This window comes from Solanum verrucosum, unplaced genomic scaffold (genome assembly GCF_900185275.1).
Source record: "Solanum verrucosum unplaced genomic scaffold, falcon-dt-bn FXZP01000007.1, whole genome shotgun sequence".
Lineage (NCBI taxonomy): Eukaryota > Viridiplantae > Streptophyta > Magnoliopsida > Solanales > Solanaceae > Solanum > Solanum verrucosum.
The window spans coordinates 5,577,509-5,595,002 of NW_026020177.1; the positions used below are offsets into that span (position 1 = coordinate 5,577,509).

The 17,494-nt window shown below is 37.5% G+C and overlaps 1 pseudogene; it reads right to left on the reverse strand.

Moving 5' to 3' along the window:
* Positions 1-859: 859 nt before the first annotated feature.
* Positions 860-17,494, reverse strand: part of LOC125829134 (glutamate receptor 2.8-like) — a 33,738-nt pseudogene continuing 17,103 nt past the window's right edge.

Sequence of the window (17,494 nt, forward strand, 5' to 3'; positions counted from 1 at the left end):
TGAATGTAGAGAGGCTGAGCTGCTTTTCAGAGAATTGAAACTTTGAAACGAAAATTCACACTTCTAGAGCCACTGTCGGAATTATCGATAAAGCACCTCATTCTTTGAAGGAAATTTTTTCCTCGAAGAACGGTTCATAATAATATTTATCAATATTTCCTATAGTGGCTCTAGAGGTGCGAAGTTTCATTTTGAAGTTCCAATTCTTTGGCAACCAGTTTGTCCTCTCTACATTCATATCTTTGCCTTCTTATTCATCTGTCGCATATGCATAAATATATTAACATTAATAGAAGGTGCTAAGTATCTTCAAAACTATCTGTTTGCTAAAGTAAAAAGGAGTACTAACTTTCTTTATTTTTGAATTGCTCATTTTATTATATTGTCAATTTTTATTTATGCTCGTTAAGTAAAATTTTATACATAAATAGATGCGCTATTTTATATATGCTTGCCTTTTAACTTGTATTATGAACTAAACACCTCATCTCAAACAAAAATAATTTTTAAATGTCTTCGATGTTGATTATGCCATCATGAGTCATGACGTTGGTCTGAAATATACAATATTCATGTTCTTGCAATTATTAGAATCATTAATTAGGTGAAATAATATCTCCAACAACTAAACAAAGTAGCAAAGTAAACTTTTTTCATCGAACGTTAAAGTAAGCGCGCGCAATAACCATAAAGAGAGTTGATTATACACGATGATTTATTTCAATCTTTGGTGAGTTTATTATGTACTAATTATTGTCACCTATATATGATCGAAACAACATCCAATGTTAGCTTGACAATGACAATAATATTGATGTTCATGAACATTTCACAATAAAAAGGTGCTAGAATTTGAACTTTATAGATTCTTCCTGGCCAAGGTTCTGCTTCTTTCGCGCAATGAAAGATTAGATCGTCTTATGATGTACCAATGCTCATGTACGAATTTCGTTAGAAAGATGATGAGACCCAAAACTGCAGCAATTACAGCCATGACAAAGAGTCCCCAGAATCTATCTAGGCCAAGACTGTTGGAGGAGAGTGATGTACTAGAATCGGAACAAGTAGATTCTCCAAACCATGCTCTCTCTATTTGTACCATCTTTACACCTTCTGTCACATTCAAAACTGATCTCGAAACATAAGGTACTAGAGGAGATCCTATCGGAAAGGCCTAGATGAAAATCACAAGAACGGTGAATATAATTCATAACTTTACTGTTAGCAGAAGAACTTTCTTGATCGAAAAAGGTGAAGTGATAGAGTATAAAGCTAATACGTTCAACTGAATCTAACATTTTCAACATCGTACATATATCTCTATATTACCTTAAAAGCATGAACTCCTAACTGGAATGTTAAATTACTATAATATCCCTAACTTAGGTTGTGACTTTTTCGATGAGTTGTGACTTTTCTGATAAGTTGTGACTTTTTTCAAAGGGTTGTGATTTTTCGATGAGTTATGACTTTTCCAAAGAGTTGTGACTTTTTCAAATAGTTATGACTTTTTTAATAAGTTGTGACATTTCCAAAGGGTTGTGACTTCTTGGAAAGGTCATGAATTTTCAATAAGACACAAAAAATATTTGCTCATATTACCCTTTGTTAACTATAAATAGAGGGGTTTCCTCTCATTTTTCAGCCACAATTTTTTTTAATCTTCTACTCTTCTTCTTCTACTTGCATTTTAAAAAAAATTGTGTGATTTATTGTCGCTGAGTGAGTTCGAAGTTTAACGGAATATGAGGTACCACTATTCTGATGAAGTAAATTGTTCTATCGTAAGAGGGTACATTTCTTAACCTCGGGTACTTGAAGAAAATAATTTTGATGATATGATATTTTTTTTTCTTAGTATAAACAGTAGTATGTAATGTTCCAATATATGAAGTTAACATGATGTAGTCTAAATTCATTTGTTTTTGTTAACAATTTCTCTTGTGACGTAGATATATGCTTTTGAATATCTTTGATCTTAGGCATATTTATATACCTAAGTAGTCAAAATTGGCCTACGAAGTGATGATGTTTGATGACAATCTTGATTTATTAGCTTGAATTCTAGTTTAACTTGTGATGATTGCATACTTACACATGTGATTGGTTGTTTCAGGAAATATTGATGGAATATGAATTGGGAAGATGGAAGAAGGAGCAAGGAGATGAAGGAAAATGGCTACGGCAAAAATCACTAGTGGCTGGCGCACTGGTTGGCGCGGCGCGCCACTGATGGTACTTCAGAGAGCCTGTTGAGGCGTACTGAGAGGCGCGACGCGGCAGAAGGGAAACCTCAGAGGCACTGCCCAGGCGCTCTGCTTGGAGCGGCGCGCCAGGAGATAAATGAGGGAAAAAACCTTAAGGCGCGATAAGGGGCGCGACACGCCACCTGTTCTCCGACTTTTTCAAGTTTTTAACATTAGATAGGATTTCTAATTTGAGTGGGATTGGTTACCAACTTTTCCTACTAGTATAAATAGATCCTTAGGGCTCCATAAAAAGTGGTTGTACTTTTGATTTAGTGTGCAAGGGCAAGAATTCAAGCTTGTAATAGATTTTGATCCTTTAACTCTTCTATTTTCCAGAAATTGAATGAACTATAGTATTTTCTTGTTTTCTAATAGCATGAGTAGCTAAACGCCTTAGTTCTGGGGCTGTAGCTATGAATTATGTGTTGAATATTTGAGGCTTTAAGAATTGATTTTCGATTGTCAATCCAAATTACTTCTATATTCTTGTATTACTATTTTATGCTTGCGCACCATAAAATAAATCTAGTGTCTAATCTTAAAATCGAACGAGGAGGGATTAGATAGACCAGAGAATATAGAGAGCTCGGTCCACCCATTAAATTGAGGTGATTAGTGTTCAGGAGTGACGCCCAGACGAACACCTTGCTTGGTTACGAAATAGGATGAAATATACATGCTTGCCAGTTAGTTTATTTATCCCCGCTCAACGATGTAGTTAGATGGCTAACTGGGGTAGGCGGCAAGAGGCGAACCACCCGGACCATACTATCAACCCTATAAACCAGTAATTTGACAACTGAAGTGAATTCTAAGCCAATGATATGATGCATGATATTCAATGTATGTTGCAGCCCTAGAATTGTTTTTAAAACTTGCTTGAACCATATTATATCACAGTTGTTCACAATTAGTTACTTTCATTTAGTGCATAATTATTAGTAGATACTTAACTAAATCAACAACTCTTAAAAAGGTTACTTGGTTATTTTTAGTTGTAGAAGTGAGTGAATATAAGTTGATCATAAGTCCCTTGGGAACGATAACTCGTTTCTTGAATAATATATACTACTTGTGCGACCACGTACACTTGCGTGTATTTTGGGAAGCAACAAGTTTTTGGCGCCGCTGCCGGGGACTTAGAAATTGATTTATATTCAATCTTCTTAAGCCTACACTCAATCTATTCAGATATTAATTACTTGATCTTAGCTTGTGTATTGCAGGTACTTGATTTTCAGGTCTGGCTCGGAAAGGAAATCTCGTCGAACCTTACAACGAACCGGAAAGAGTTTTACGCCAACACAGAAAAATGAACCAGGGACAACAAGGTGAATTGGGATTAGGTATTCCGGGAAACTTTGATGATGATAATCAATAAAACGTGAATAACCCAGAAAACGTGGATAACCCAAGGAACCCAAATAACCAAGGAGGACCTCCTGTTGTTCCTGCAAGACCAGTCCGTGATGTGGCAGTCCCACTCACCGCCAACTTAGCATCCAGTATCAGGAAACCTCCACCGGGGGGTAGATTTGAACTAAAGCAGAACATGGTGCATATCCTTCATACTAATGGACAATTCACTAGTCTTCCCCATATGGATCCTCAAGTCCATCTTAGAACTTTCATAGACATTACCAATACATACATCCCAATTGGAGTATCATCAGACTATGTAAGGTTGACTTTGTTCCCATACTCATTGTTAGGAGCTGCAAGGCGTTGGTTAGACTCTGAGCCACCAAACTCCATCACTACTTGGGATGATCTAGCAAAGAAGTTCTTGAGTCGATTTTTTCCCTCCAAGAAAACCGCCAAGCTGAGGGGTGAGATAATAAACTTTGCTCAAAAGCAAGGAGAGGACATATACCAAGCATGGGCACGTTTCAAACAAATGTTGAATTCTTTCCCACACCACATGCAAACCAATGAGGTACTTTGTCATACTTTCTTCGAAGGTTTAGACTATAATTCTCGTTCTCTTCTTAATAGTGCAGCAGGTGGACAAGCACTAGCCATAACAAGTGAAGAATTTTTCGCCTTACTCGATAAACTTTCTGAAGGGAACCAAGGGCATGAGGGTGAAATGTCTAGAATTCCAACCCAAAAGGCTGCAGGGATCTTAGATGTAGACCAAGCTACTGCCATTAATGCTAAATTAGATGCAATGCAACATAACATTACATTGCAATTCAAACAAATAGCTCTAAATCAGGCCCCGGTAAATGTAGTACAATAAGCAGCAAATTGGTGTGAGGTATGTGGTAGTGGAACTCATGAAACAGAGCAATGCGAAGCAAACCCGGATTCAGTAAACTATGTGGGTAATGCACAAAGGAGTGGAGTGCAACAGAATTATGGTAACACTTACAACCCTAGTTGGAAAAAGCATCCTAACTTCTCATGGGGTGGGAACCAAAACCAAAATCAGACGCAAGGGGTTAACCAATACCATTCTTAAGGGGCTAGGCAACAATACTACAATTCTAACCAAGGCTCAAATGCTAGTGCACCAAAAAGAGGGATGACCAATGAAGAGCTACTCCAAAAGCTCATGACTGAAATAGGGACCAAATTAAATGCTAGCATAGATAAGCAGGATGAGAACATTAGAAACATCCAGATGTCCCAAATGAGTTTAGAGAAACAAGTTGCACAAGTGGCTAATTCATTGAACTTGTGTCCCCAAGGGGGGCTGCCCGGCGATACTGAGCCCAATCCAAAGCAATTGCATGCGGTAAGTACTAGAAGTGGGTTGCAATTAGAGGAACTAGCTCCAAAGAAGAGAGACACTGAGGCAAGTAACAAAGAAAAGAATGTGGAAGAGGTAGTAAAAAGCTCCAATGCTGAGGTACCCATTCCTCAAAAGAAATTACCACCTCCATTTCCACAGAGGCTCAAAAAGCTGAATAAAGATGAATGCTTCGGTAAGTTTCTCTCTCTCCTTAAACAGGTTCACATTAATCTACCTTTGGTTGACATTTTGCAGGGTATCCCGAAGTATGCTAAATACGTGTAGGACATAGTGGCTAACAAGAGGAGACTCACTGAATATGAAACTGTAGCACTTACTGAGGAGTGCAACTCAAGGATTCAAAACAGATTTCCCAAAAAGTTAAAAGATCCGGGTAGTTTTACTGTGTAGATTACAATTGGACAAAGTGTTCATGCCCGGGGGTTGTGTGATTTGGGGACAAGTATAAATTTAATGCCTCTATCTTTGTACCAAAAGCTTGGGTTGGGTAGTCCAAAGCGAACCACTGTTATTCTCCAACTTGTAGATAGATCCATTGCTAGGCCAGAAGGGGTGGTAGAAGATATGTTAGTGCAAGTAGGTTCATTGAGTTTTCTAGTAGATTTTGTGGTCTTAGACTTTGAGCCCGATTTTGAAGTCCCATTTATCTTGGGACGACCTTTTTTGGCTACAGGTAGTGCATTGATTGATGTTGCAGCTGGTCAATTGACCATGAGGGCACATGATAAGGTAGAGGTATTTGATGTTTATCGCGCTTTAAAATTACCTTCTATTTATGAAGAGTTGTCCGCTATTACTGTGATTGATAGTATAATAGAGTCACAGTTAGTTTTGCCCGAAGACCCATTAGAAAGAGTGTTAGTGGGTCAACAGTTAGAGGGAGATGCTGAAGTGCAAGAGACTGAATCATGCTTAAATCTAGCAGAAGTAGAAACTCATAGGATTCAAGTGAAGTCTTTAAATCGTGAGTTAGGACCCCCTCCAAAACCATCAATTGAAGAGGCTCCTAAGTTGGAGCTAAAAGCTTTGCCAGCCCACCTAAGGTATGCTTATTTGGGTACTAATGAAACTCTGCCTGTTATACTTTCTGCAGAATTGTCTGATTTACAGGTTGAGGCAACATTAAGAATCTTGAAACGGAGAAAGAAAGCAATTGGATGGCAAATGGCTGATATTCATGGGATTAATCCAGCATTGTGTATGCACAAAATTTACATGGAAGATGATCACAAACCAAGTGCACAACATCAACGGCGTCTAAATCCTTTGATGAAAGAAGTAGTACGAAAGGAAGTGATCAAGTGGTTAGATGTTGGCGTTGTTTACCCAATCTCTGATAGTAAGTGGGTAAGTCCCGTGCAATATGTTCCCAAGAAGGGAGGTATGACTGTGGTAAGGAACGAAAAGAATGAGCTAATTCCTACTAGAACAGTGATAGGGTGGCGAATTTGTATGGATTACCGGAAATTTAATGAGGCTACTCGGAAAGATCACTACCCCGTTCCCTTTATTGATCAAATGCTTGACAGGTTAGCAGGGAAGGAGTACTATTGTTTCCTAGATGGCTATTCAGGTTACAACCAGATCCTAATTGCACCCGAAGATCAGGAGAAGACCACATTCACTTGTCTGTATGGTACATATGCTTTCAAACGCATGCCATTCGGACTTTGCAATGCACCGACGACTTTTCAAAGGTGTATGATGGCCATTTTTCATGATATGGTGGAAGACTTTGTCGAAGTGTTCATGGATGATTTCTCCGTCTTTGGGAAGTCTTTTGAGGTATGTCTCTGAAATCTTGATAAAGTGCTTGCTAGATGTGAAGACACTAACTTAATTCTAAACAGGGAAAAGTGTCATTTTTCGGTAAGAGAGGGGATAGTGTTGGGACACAAGGTATCTAAATCTGGTTTGGAGGTTGATAAGGCTAAGGTAGAAGTTATACAGAAACTACCCCGCCCATTTCTGTAAAAGGTGTGCATAGTTTTCTTGGTCATGCAGGTTTCTACAGGCGATTTATCAAGGATTTTTCCAAGATAGCAAGACCCATGTGTAGTCTTCTGGAGAAAGAGGTGAAGTTTGCTTTTAATAAGATGTGCGTGAAGGCTTTTGATATGCTGAAGAGGAACTTAATTGAGGCTCCCATTTTAATTACCCCTAATTGGGAATTACCTTTTGAACTCATGTGTGATGCAAGCGATGTAGCAGTGGGTGCAGTGTTGGGACAAAGAAAAAATAAAGTGTTCCACTCAATCTATTATGCAAGCAAGACCCTTGATTCTACACAAGCTAATTACACAGTGACTGAGAAGGAGATGCTGGCTCTAGTGTTTGCCTTCGACAAGTTCAGATCGTATTTGGTAGGTACTAAAGTGATTGTTTTTACTGACCATGCAGCTATTAGGTACCTATTCAACAAGAAGGATGCTAAACCAAGGTTGATTCGATGGATACTGCTTCTCCAAGAATTCGACCTCAAAATCAAGGATAGGAAGGGTACGGAAAATTAAATAGCAGACCACTTATCTAGGTTGGAAGATTTTTCACATGTGAATGAAGGTGAGCAAATCTGGGAAGAGTTTCCGGATGAACAATTAATGGCATTGGATATCTCTCAAGTGTCATGGTATGCAGACATAGTGAATCTGATAGTAAATGGTGACTATCCTCCGGGTGCTACCACCCAACAAAAGAATAAACTTAAACATGATGCCAAGTTCTACATTTGGGATGAACCATTCTTGTTCAAACAAGGGGTAGACAGGGTAGTGAGAAGGTGCATCCCGGAGTATGAGGTTCACAAAGTGCTGGAAAGTTGTCATGCTAGCCCATATGGAGGTCATCATGGAGGAGAGCGCACTGCTCATAAGGTACTACAATCTGGTTTCTTTTGGCCCTCACTATTTAAAGATTCTGTTGCTTTTGTGAAGGGTTGTGATAAATGCCAATGGCTGGGTACTATTTCAAGAAGAAATGAGACGCCGCTCAGTAACATTTTGGAGGTGGAAATCTTTGATGTGTGGGGTATTGACTTCATGGGTCCCTTCCTACCATCTAGTGGAAACCAATACATTCTTGTGGCTGTGGATTATGTTAGTAAATGGGTGGAGGCTGTAGCTCTTCCTTCCAATGATTCAAGGGTGGTGATAAAATTCATCAAGAAGCACATCTTCACTCGCTTAGGCACTCCAAGGGAAATTATAAGTGATGGAGGTAAGCGTTTCATTAACCATCTTGTTAAGAATCTTCTTGCTAAGTATGATATTCGTCATAAGGTTGCTACAACTTACCATCCTCAAACAAGTGGTCAAGTGGAGGTTTCAAATAGAGAAGTGAAGCAAATTTTGCAAAAAATGGTGAATGCGCAAAGGAAGGATTGGTCTGATAAACTAGATGATGCGTTGTGGGCATATAGGACTGCGTACAAGACACCAATAGGGACCTCTCCCTATCACATAGTATTTGGGAAAGCATGTCACCTTCCGGTGGAATTGGAGCATCAAGCATAGTGGGCAATTAAGAAGCTGAACTTAGACCCTGAGCTAGCCGGTAAAAAGAGAGTGAATCAGCTGCATGAACTTGAGGAGTTTAGGCTCCATGCTTATGAGAATGCCAAAGCTATACAAAGAAAAGACGAAGAGGTGGCATGACAAGCACATTATAGCTTGTACCTTCAATCCAGGAGATATGTACTACTCTTCAACTCTAGACTAAGGTTATTCCCCAGAAAACTAAGGTCAAAGTGGAGTGGTCCATTCAAAGTGGTTAGAATGACTCAACATGGGGCAGTTGAACTTCAAGGTGAGACTGGCCCTACGTTCTTGGTTAATGGGCAAAGAGTGAAGCACTATTTCGGTGAGGATTCGGATTGTGATCGGGAGGTTCTTGAGTTAAATGATGAATGATCCAAGCTGTGTCGTGCCGCGACGTTAAATCAAGCGCTACTTGGGAGGCAACCCATGACCAATGTGGAATAAATAGGGAGTTCGTGTGTGACATTTTGAATTGAAGCATAGTTTAATTCGTAGAATCTGGGAAGTTCTTTTAGTTATTAGTCTTAGATGAAATTGTATTTTTTTTCATTCTTTGTAACTTAAAAAAAAAAATCTTTCTCGAGCGAGGCGCACTGTCTGGCGCGTCGCACCTGGCGTCAAAGTTCAGAGACGCCTCTTAAGCGCGCTGAGAGGCGCGTCGCCCCTCCCATCGCCCCACTGCCCAGAATTTTGTTTTTTGGGTCATGACCCAAATATCACCCGACCCACCTCTTCAAAACCCCCAAATCCCAAATTCATCCACCATTTCATCTTCTCCCCACCGACCCACACCTATTCCAATCCCCCACATTCTTCCCTCTTCATCTTCTTCACTTCCCACTACCTCCATTAACCCCCACTCCTTTTCTTCCACATTCTTTCAACTTCCCCAACTAAATCCTAACCTATCCAACCCCCAAAATCCCTCAAACCTTTCTCCCTTCTCCTTCCCAAAACTCTTCTTCTTCCCCTCCACCACCTATAAACTCTCCACTTCCCCACTCCTCCACTACTTACTTTCACCATTCTTCACTTCCCTTTCCCTTCTAAACCGTCATCCAGTCTCCATTTTTCTCACTGTTCATGCCCGAACCCCCCTGATTTTTTTTAAAAAATTTTTCCGTTTCTTTAGTTTTCTTGTCTTAACAGGTTGAGATGGCTCCAAAAACCAAAATATGGCGGGTTCAAAGTAGAGTAGAAAAGGGGAAGCTTTCGGATCCTCTAGCAGTAAGGAACCGGTACAAAAATTTGGCAAAAAGGCTGTGGAACGGTATGGGTGGGAATGGTTCGATTGCCAGAAAGAAGCGAAGTATATGGGTGACGAATTTGTGAATGAGGTAAGGTTACAGTCACAATTTCCTGATATATATCGGGTTGTTCATGAGTTGGGTTTGCAGTTTATATTTGCTAATCCGGGAGATTGCAATTTGACGTTAGTAAGAGAATTTTATGCTAATTGGCTAACTGAAACAAAATATAAGACTGTGCCTATTAGGGGGAAAGATGTCAAGCTTTTTGCCCGAATTCTGAATGAGTTGTTAGGTACCCCGAATTGTGACCCTGATGAGTTTAATAACTTGAAAGATAAACCTCCTTATAGGGATATCCGACATACCTTGTGTGGGGTTGATTCGACTGCTAGGTGGGACCGGAGTAAGGATAAAGGGAGGCATAATACCCTACATTTTGCTAACTTTAATCAAATTGCTCGGGTGTGGCTGAAGATAGTCTGTAGTGTGTTGTTGCCTGCTAAACATTTGACTGATGTGACACGGGATAGGGTGGTATTAGTCTATATGCTGATGAATGGAATGCCTATTAATGTTAGGGCGATCCTGAGGCAAAATATGATGAAATTTAAGAACAATTTAAGGTGACGATTCTGTTACGGTGGGTTAATCACCCATTTTCTGAGGGCTGAAGGAATTGAAGAGGAAACACTAGACATGACCGTTGCCTATCACCCGGATCTGATGGGTAAAATAGTGATGTAACCCGCACAAAGGCCCTCGACACGTCCCATGGACCTTTCTTGTCTGCTCCAGAACGGCAAGCCCGTGATGACAGTGTCATGGAAAGAATGTTTGGGATGGCGAAATTGCAGCTGCGGATAGGTGGCCGACCAGTCACAGATGCAGAGATGGAAACCATGGTGGAGCGCTACCCATTGACTGAGAGTGCAGCTTTCTTATGCCGGACTGGTCCTGCATTTTTAGAGCCTTTGGATGATGATGAGGCCACTGCTGACGAAGAGATGGATGATGATGAGGAGGCTGATGTTGTGGATGAGGAGGCGAATGCCTTGATGGCGTTTGATCACGATGACGGCGAGGCCTAGAGGCCCGAGGGAGTATTCCTAACTCTATACTTTGCTTTCATTGTGCACTGAGGACAGTGCTTATTTTTAAAGTGTGGGGTGGGGTAATATGTCTCTGTTGTATATAGTTGTTTACTGCTTTATCGAGTCTAGTAGTAGTTTTTTTTGGTTAATTTTTTTTTATTTTGGGTTCCTCAGCGTTTGTTTTCGGTACTTTTACTGAGGATTGTCCCTTTGAACCGAATAGGACTAGTTATTGCTTTATCGAGTCTCAGAATCGTCATAGGAGTGACAGTTCCCAATGATGGATGGATGACGACCGTCTTAAGGGAAAATTAGTCAAATAGAAGAGTAGGATTAAGAAAACAACCGTGGCCTTTTGAAACTATGTCCAGAAAGGTTAGTCAAAGGTCATGGGTAGTCATATTTGGAAGAATGCAATAAATTGTTGACCTTGTAACAAGCATATGTTCTTAGTTGTGACTCAAAATAAAACTATATGGGCTTAATTGTGTAATGATACCGTAATGCAAGTTGTAGAAGCATGTTGGTTGATATATCCTTATATGTGTCATAATGCCATGTGTGGTGAGAATTCATTGGTTCTTTCTTAAAACTTGATATCTAGAACTTGCCTTGTGTGTGTTGAATTAGTAGTTTGTATGACTTAAGGAATGTGATTGAGGCGCTTCTTTGAAATAGCCAATTCTTACCTCTACTTGTATGCCTACCATTGAAATCATCCCTAGTAAAGCCCCATTGAGCCTTTAAGCCTTGTTTATTGCTAAACCACATGATAAGCCAAAACCCGTTGTTTGAGACCAAGTCTTTTTGATCCTATCCTTAATTCACTATGTTGAAAAGAAGGGTGGAAAATGTTGGTTGATATAGCTAAGGGTGAATTGCTACATTGTGGGAACAAGAAAATTCTGTATTGGCCCTGGTCCTTAGTGACAATGTGCACCTCGACTAAAATTGAGGGTGGCTAATTTAGAATTATGCTCGGAACATTGGCCCTGATCCTATCAAGGATAGTGTGTACCTTACTCGGTTGTTAAAAATCTATAGTTTGGGTGGCTAGTGCAAAAACATATATATATATATATATATGGAGCAACAAAAAGAGTAAATAGTCATGAAGTATATACTAGGAGGAAAGAAGAGCTATAAAGAAAATTGTTGGCAATATAATGACATGTGCATTAGGGAGGTGTAGTCACTGAAATGATGTCTAAAATATTCCCTCCCTTACCTTAAGCCGACATTACAACCAAATGAAAGTCCTCTTGATTCCTTGAGAAATATAATGTGAAAGTAAGAATACACTATGGGCAAGCTTATGGTATGTTGAGGAAAGTAAGAATTTCTTTTGTGAGAGGGAGTGTTTGTTAGAAAGATAGGCCTTATTGATGTTGAAAGTGCTTGACTGAAAGGCTTAATTAAGCATAAACAAGTGAGGGCATTCATGGCTTGTGTAGGATTATCTAATTGATGTGTGGTATGAATTTGCATTACCCCGGAAAAGTGACAAAAAGGTCATTCTTTGAGCATGAGGGTACTTGGTATAAATGTTGTGAATTGTTGCATCCAATGTGAACTACAAGATCATGATTAAATATGTTTGGTTGGTTTTGAGGTGGGTTGATAAAGCCAAGGATTATGAAAAAGAGTCCATAGTTTAAAGATTGTTTGAGGACAAACAAAACTCTAAGTGTGGGGTGATGATCTTAGGCATATTTATATACCTGAGTAGTCGAAATTGGCCTACGAAGTGATGATGTTTGATGACAATCTTGATTTATTAGCTTGAATTCTAGTTTAACTTGTGATGATTGCATACTTACACATGTGATTAGTTGTTTCAGGAAATATTGATGGAATATGAATTAGGAAGATGGAAGAAGGAGCAAAGAGATGAAGGAAAATGGCTAATGCAAAAATCACCAGTGGATGGCGCATTGGTTGGCGCGGCGCGCCACTGATGGTACTTCAGAGAGCCTGTTGAGGCGTACTGAGAGGCGCGACGCGGCAGAAGGGAAACCTCAGAGGCACTGCCTAGGCGCTCTGTTTGGCGCGGCGGGCCAGGAGCTAAATGAGAGAAGAAACCTTAAGGCGCGATAAGGGGCGCGACACGCCACCTGTTCTCCGAATTTTTCAAGTTTTTAACATTAGATAGGATTTCTAATTTGAGTGGGATTGGTTACCAACTTTTCCTACTAGTATAAATAGATCCTTAGGGCTCCATAAAAAGTTGTTGTACTTTTGATTTAGTGTGCAAGGGCAAGAATTCAAGCTTGTAATAGGTTTTGATCCTTTAGCTCTTCTATTTTCCAGAAATTGCATGAACTATAGTATTTTCTTGTTTTCTAATAGCATGAGTAGCTAACGCCTTAGTTTTGGGGCTGTAGTTATGAATTATGTGTTGAATGTTTGAGTCTTTAAGAATTGATTTTCGGTTGTCAATCCAAATTACTTATATATTCTTGTATTACTATTTTATTCTTGCGCACCATAAAATAAATCTAGTGTCTAATCTTAAAATATGATGCATGATATTCAATGCATGCTGCAACCCTGGAATTGTTTTTAAAACTTGCTTGAACCATATTATATCAAAGTTGTTCACAATTAGTTACTTTCATTTAGTGCATAATTATTAGTAGATACTTAACTAAATCAACAACTCTTAAAAAGGTTACTTGGTTATTTTTAGTTGTAGAAGTGAGTGAATATAAGTTGATCATAAGTCCCTTGGGAACGATAACTCGTTTCTTGAATAATCTATACTACTTGTGCGACCACGTACACTTGCGTGTATTTTGAGTAGCAACAATCTTTATTAAAAATTATTAAACTTCGCAAGATTTAGAGAATTGTCACGATTTGTTTTTTGATGCTCAAGACAAAAGAATGACTTTATTTATTAATGCTACTTATGTGATTTAGATTGTTAGGTTGTTTGCTTCAAAATAATTATTACTATATAAACATTTCCCTTTTTATATTATTGAATTACTATTTCTTAATATTTAAGTATTTTCGACGAAGAAAACTTTATATGACTTGTAATAATGCGAGTTGAAGTTTTTATTAGTTTAATTTTTATTGTAGTCTAAATTCATTTACTTTTGTTAACAATTTCTCTTTTGATGTAGATATATGCTTCTGAATATCTTTTTTCAAAATTATTCAACCTCTCAAGAATTAGAGAATTGTCACGATTTGTTTTTCTGGTGCCCAAGACAAGAGAATGACTTTATTTATCAATGCTACTTATGTGATTTAGATTGTCACGAGTTTGCTTCAAAATAGTTATTACTATATAAACATTGTTTTTTTTGTTTTATCGATTTACTATTTCTTAATATTTTAGTATTTTTAACGAAATAAAAGTCCATCTTACTTATAATAACGCCAGTTGGTGTTTTTACTAGGTCAATTTTTATTGTAGTATAAATTCATATATCCCTAACTTAGGTTGTGACTTTTTAGATAAGTTGTGTCTTTTCCAAATGGTTGTGACTTTTCCAAAGGGTTGTGACTTTTCCAAAGGGTTGTGACTTCTTGTAAAGGTCATGACTTTTTGGATAAGACACAAAAAATGTTTGTTCATGCTACACTTTGTTGTGATTTTATTGTCGTTGAGTGAGTTTGAAGTTTAGCGGAATATGAGGTACCACTATTCTGATGAAGTAAATTGTTCTATCGTAAGAACAAATATTCATTAACCTCGAGTACTAGAGGAAAATAATTCTGATGATATAATAATTATTTTTTTGCTTAGTATATACAATAGTATGTAATGTTCCAATATATGAAGTTAACATGATGTAGTCAAAATCATTTGTTTTTGTTAACAATTTCTTTTGTGATGTAGCTATATGCTTCTTAATATCTTTTTTAAAAATTATTGAACTTCTCAAGAGTTAGAGAATGATTTGTTTTTTGCTGCTCAAGACAAAAGAATGACTTTATTTATCAATGTTACTTATGTGATTTAGATTGTCAGGTTGTTTGCTTCAAAATAATTATTAGTATATAAACATTACCCTTTTGTTCTATTGATATACTATTTCTTAATATTTAATTATTTTCGATGAAGAAAGGTTTATATAATTTGTAATAACGCCAGTTGAACTTTGTATTAGTTTAGTTTTTATTGTAGTCTAAATTTATTTGTTTTTATTAACAATTTCTCTTGTGATGTAGAAACATGTTTCTAAATATCTTTTGTGCAAAGCTTATAATTCAAATCTTTGCTTAAATTTTCTAAATTGATAATCACGTGCAACGCACGTGTCGAAAAACTAGTATATATATATATATATGAGGAGTACTATACATTGACATTTAAATTTGCCTCTGCTTGTGATTCTTGTACTAAAAAAAGGAAAGAATATCGAGAATAAAGAAGAGTTACTTACAAATCCAAAGCCATCAGTCTTATACGTAGGTCCAATCGTGGTAAATTTCAAGCAATAATTTGCAAGGAAAAGCTTCACATAAGGAATCTCATCGAAAACAGCAGCAATACCACCATTTGAACTTCCTTTAGCGAGTAAATCAACGCATTCATCTGGAGTGTTATATGCCTTAAGCCTGTCCTCATCAAAGTTCATTTTTCTTAATAGTCCTACTACAAAAGAACCTGGTTGGTAGCCCGCATAGTCCTTGCTCTTTAGAAGTTCTTTTACATCTTTAACAGTTGGCTGGGGTTTTTCAACTGTTAACATAAGACTTTTTGTATAGCTTGAAGTCAATATGAGTACTACTAGGAACCAGACGATCAACACAAACCTCGCCAAATTGCTTACTATCCCCTCCTCTGCCGATATCAAGAATCAAAACAAAGCATATATTATATATAACAATAGGTAATTCAAATTGAAGAGTGTGTGTATGTGTGTGTGAGTGTATGTGTATACTCCATGTAATGACTCATTTGGTCGTTTTGAGTACTAGAGCTTTTTATTTTATGAAATACTTTCTCATAGATTTTAAATGGGTATTTTGGACTATTCGTAAAGACAATTATGAAATTAGTGGGTAGTTTTAATAATTAATCTAGTTGGTGCTTAAAGAAGATAACATTTAAAATTAATAGTGGGTCGCTTTCACACTTTTATAATTAGTCATATAATAATTAGGGTAATAAATAATCTGTAGAATAAAAGAAAAGAGGAGAAGAGGGGAATAACGGAAAGTGGAAAGTGGTGTTGAACGAAGGAAAATTACGGGCGACTTCAGGTGAGAATTCTCTTCACTTTTTTCTAGTTACACGTATTATATGTAGGTGATTGAATTGTGATTAGTTTTCTGATTGGTGATGTAAGGAAATTATGTAGTGCAAGAGTAGGGATAGAGGTGTGAATTATTATTCATAGGTTAGTGGGGGAGGTTTTTGGAGAACAAAGTAGAAGTGTTAATCAATTTGAGTTCATTATATTAAATAGAAATGTGTTCACGGTTTGGTTTTGTAACCAAGTGCTTGGAAATTCTAATATTACTAAATTGTTATTAGAGAATGGAATTTTTCCTAAATTCTATTTGTAATCTATACTGCTAATGATGGGAAATCAATTCAAGGATGGGGTTGAGATTAGTAGTCTTGTGAAGTTGTAGCGATGGGTAGAGCAGGTGTTGGGTTGATATATGTGTGTTAATTAATATATGTAATGCTTCTTTTTTCCATGTATGAAAATAAATTGCAATTTGAAAGATGCTCATGGGTAGCGTGATTTATACAATATGATGGGTTAGGTAACTAAATATTGGGTGTTGTATTAAATAAAATGCACTAGAATTATGTTATTTTGAGGAATTAAGACTTAACCCTAGACTTGGAATTTAGGAAATACGAAGTTGACATATTAGTTGACAAAAAAATTTAAGAAAGTGATTATAGTAATATGGGTGCCTATAGACTTGTTTACTTATGAATTATGCATGTTTAATAGATTGTAAACGTTTGGAGGCATTGAGGAAAGGAAACGCTTTGGAAAATTAGTTTGCTCGACTTTGATTCCTTGGTGGAGGTAGGTTATGGTTTATTCTATATGATAGATAGACTCTTAATAGCGATTGATAGTCATGGAGTGATATTGCGATTTTTTCTATGTATTTGGTTATTGTAGTTTGGATAATTCGTATGTTGTTGTGATTGGTCTGAAATTCCAAGACCGTGAATCCATAATCTTGAACCTTCTCTATCGAAGTGATGCCTTGAATAAAGAAGCCTTGATGAAATATTGTTAATGAAGTGAAAAGTGGTGATAATAAATGATAAATTAACAATATTATTGGATTGGGTGTCACGTTCCGACATGGTATTATTGGATCGAGTGTCACATTTCGACACAGTTTTATTGGATCGAGTGTCACATTCCAACACGGTAACATTAAAGAGGAAAACATATTGAATTAACAGGATGTACTCAATCTCAAAGAACCCAATTCCCAAATGAGCATGGTGTGAAGGCATGAGTCCTCGTGTGTGTGCTTGATATTGTGATTGATTACGTACTTGCTTTAGTTGTCACTTGTTCATGTTGTTTGTTGCTTATCACCTGCTAAGTGTTATAGTTGATTATATTTTATACTATATTTTATGCATATTAGTTACTATTTTGAGTCG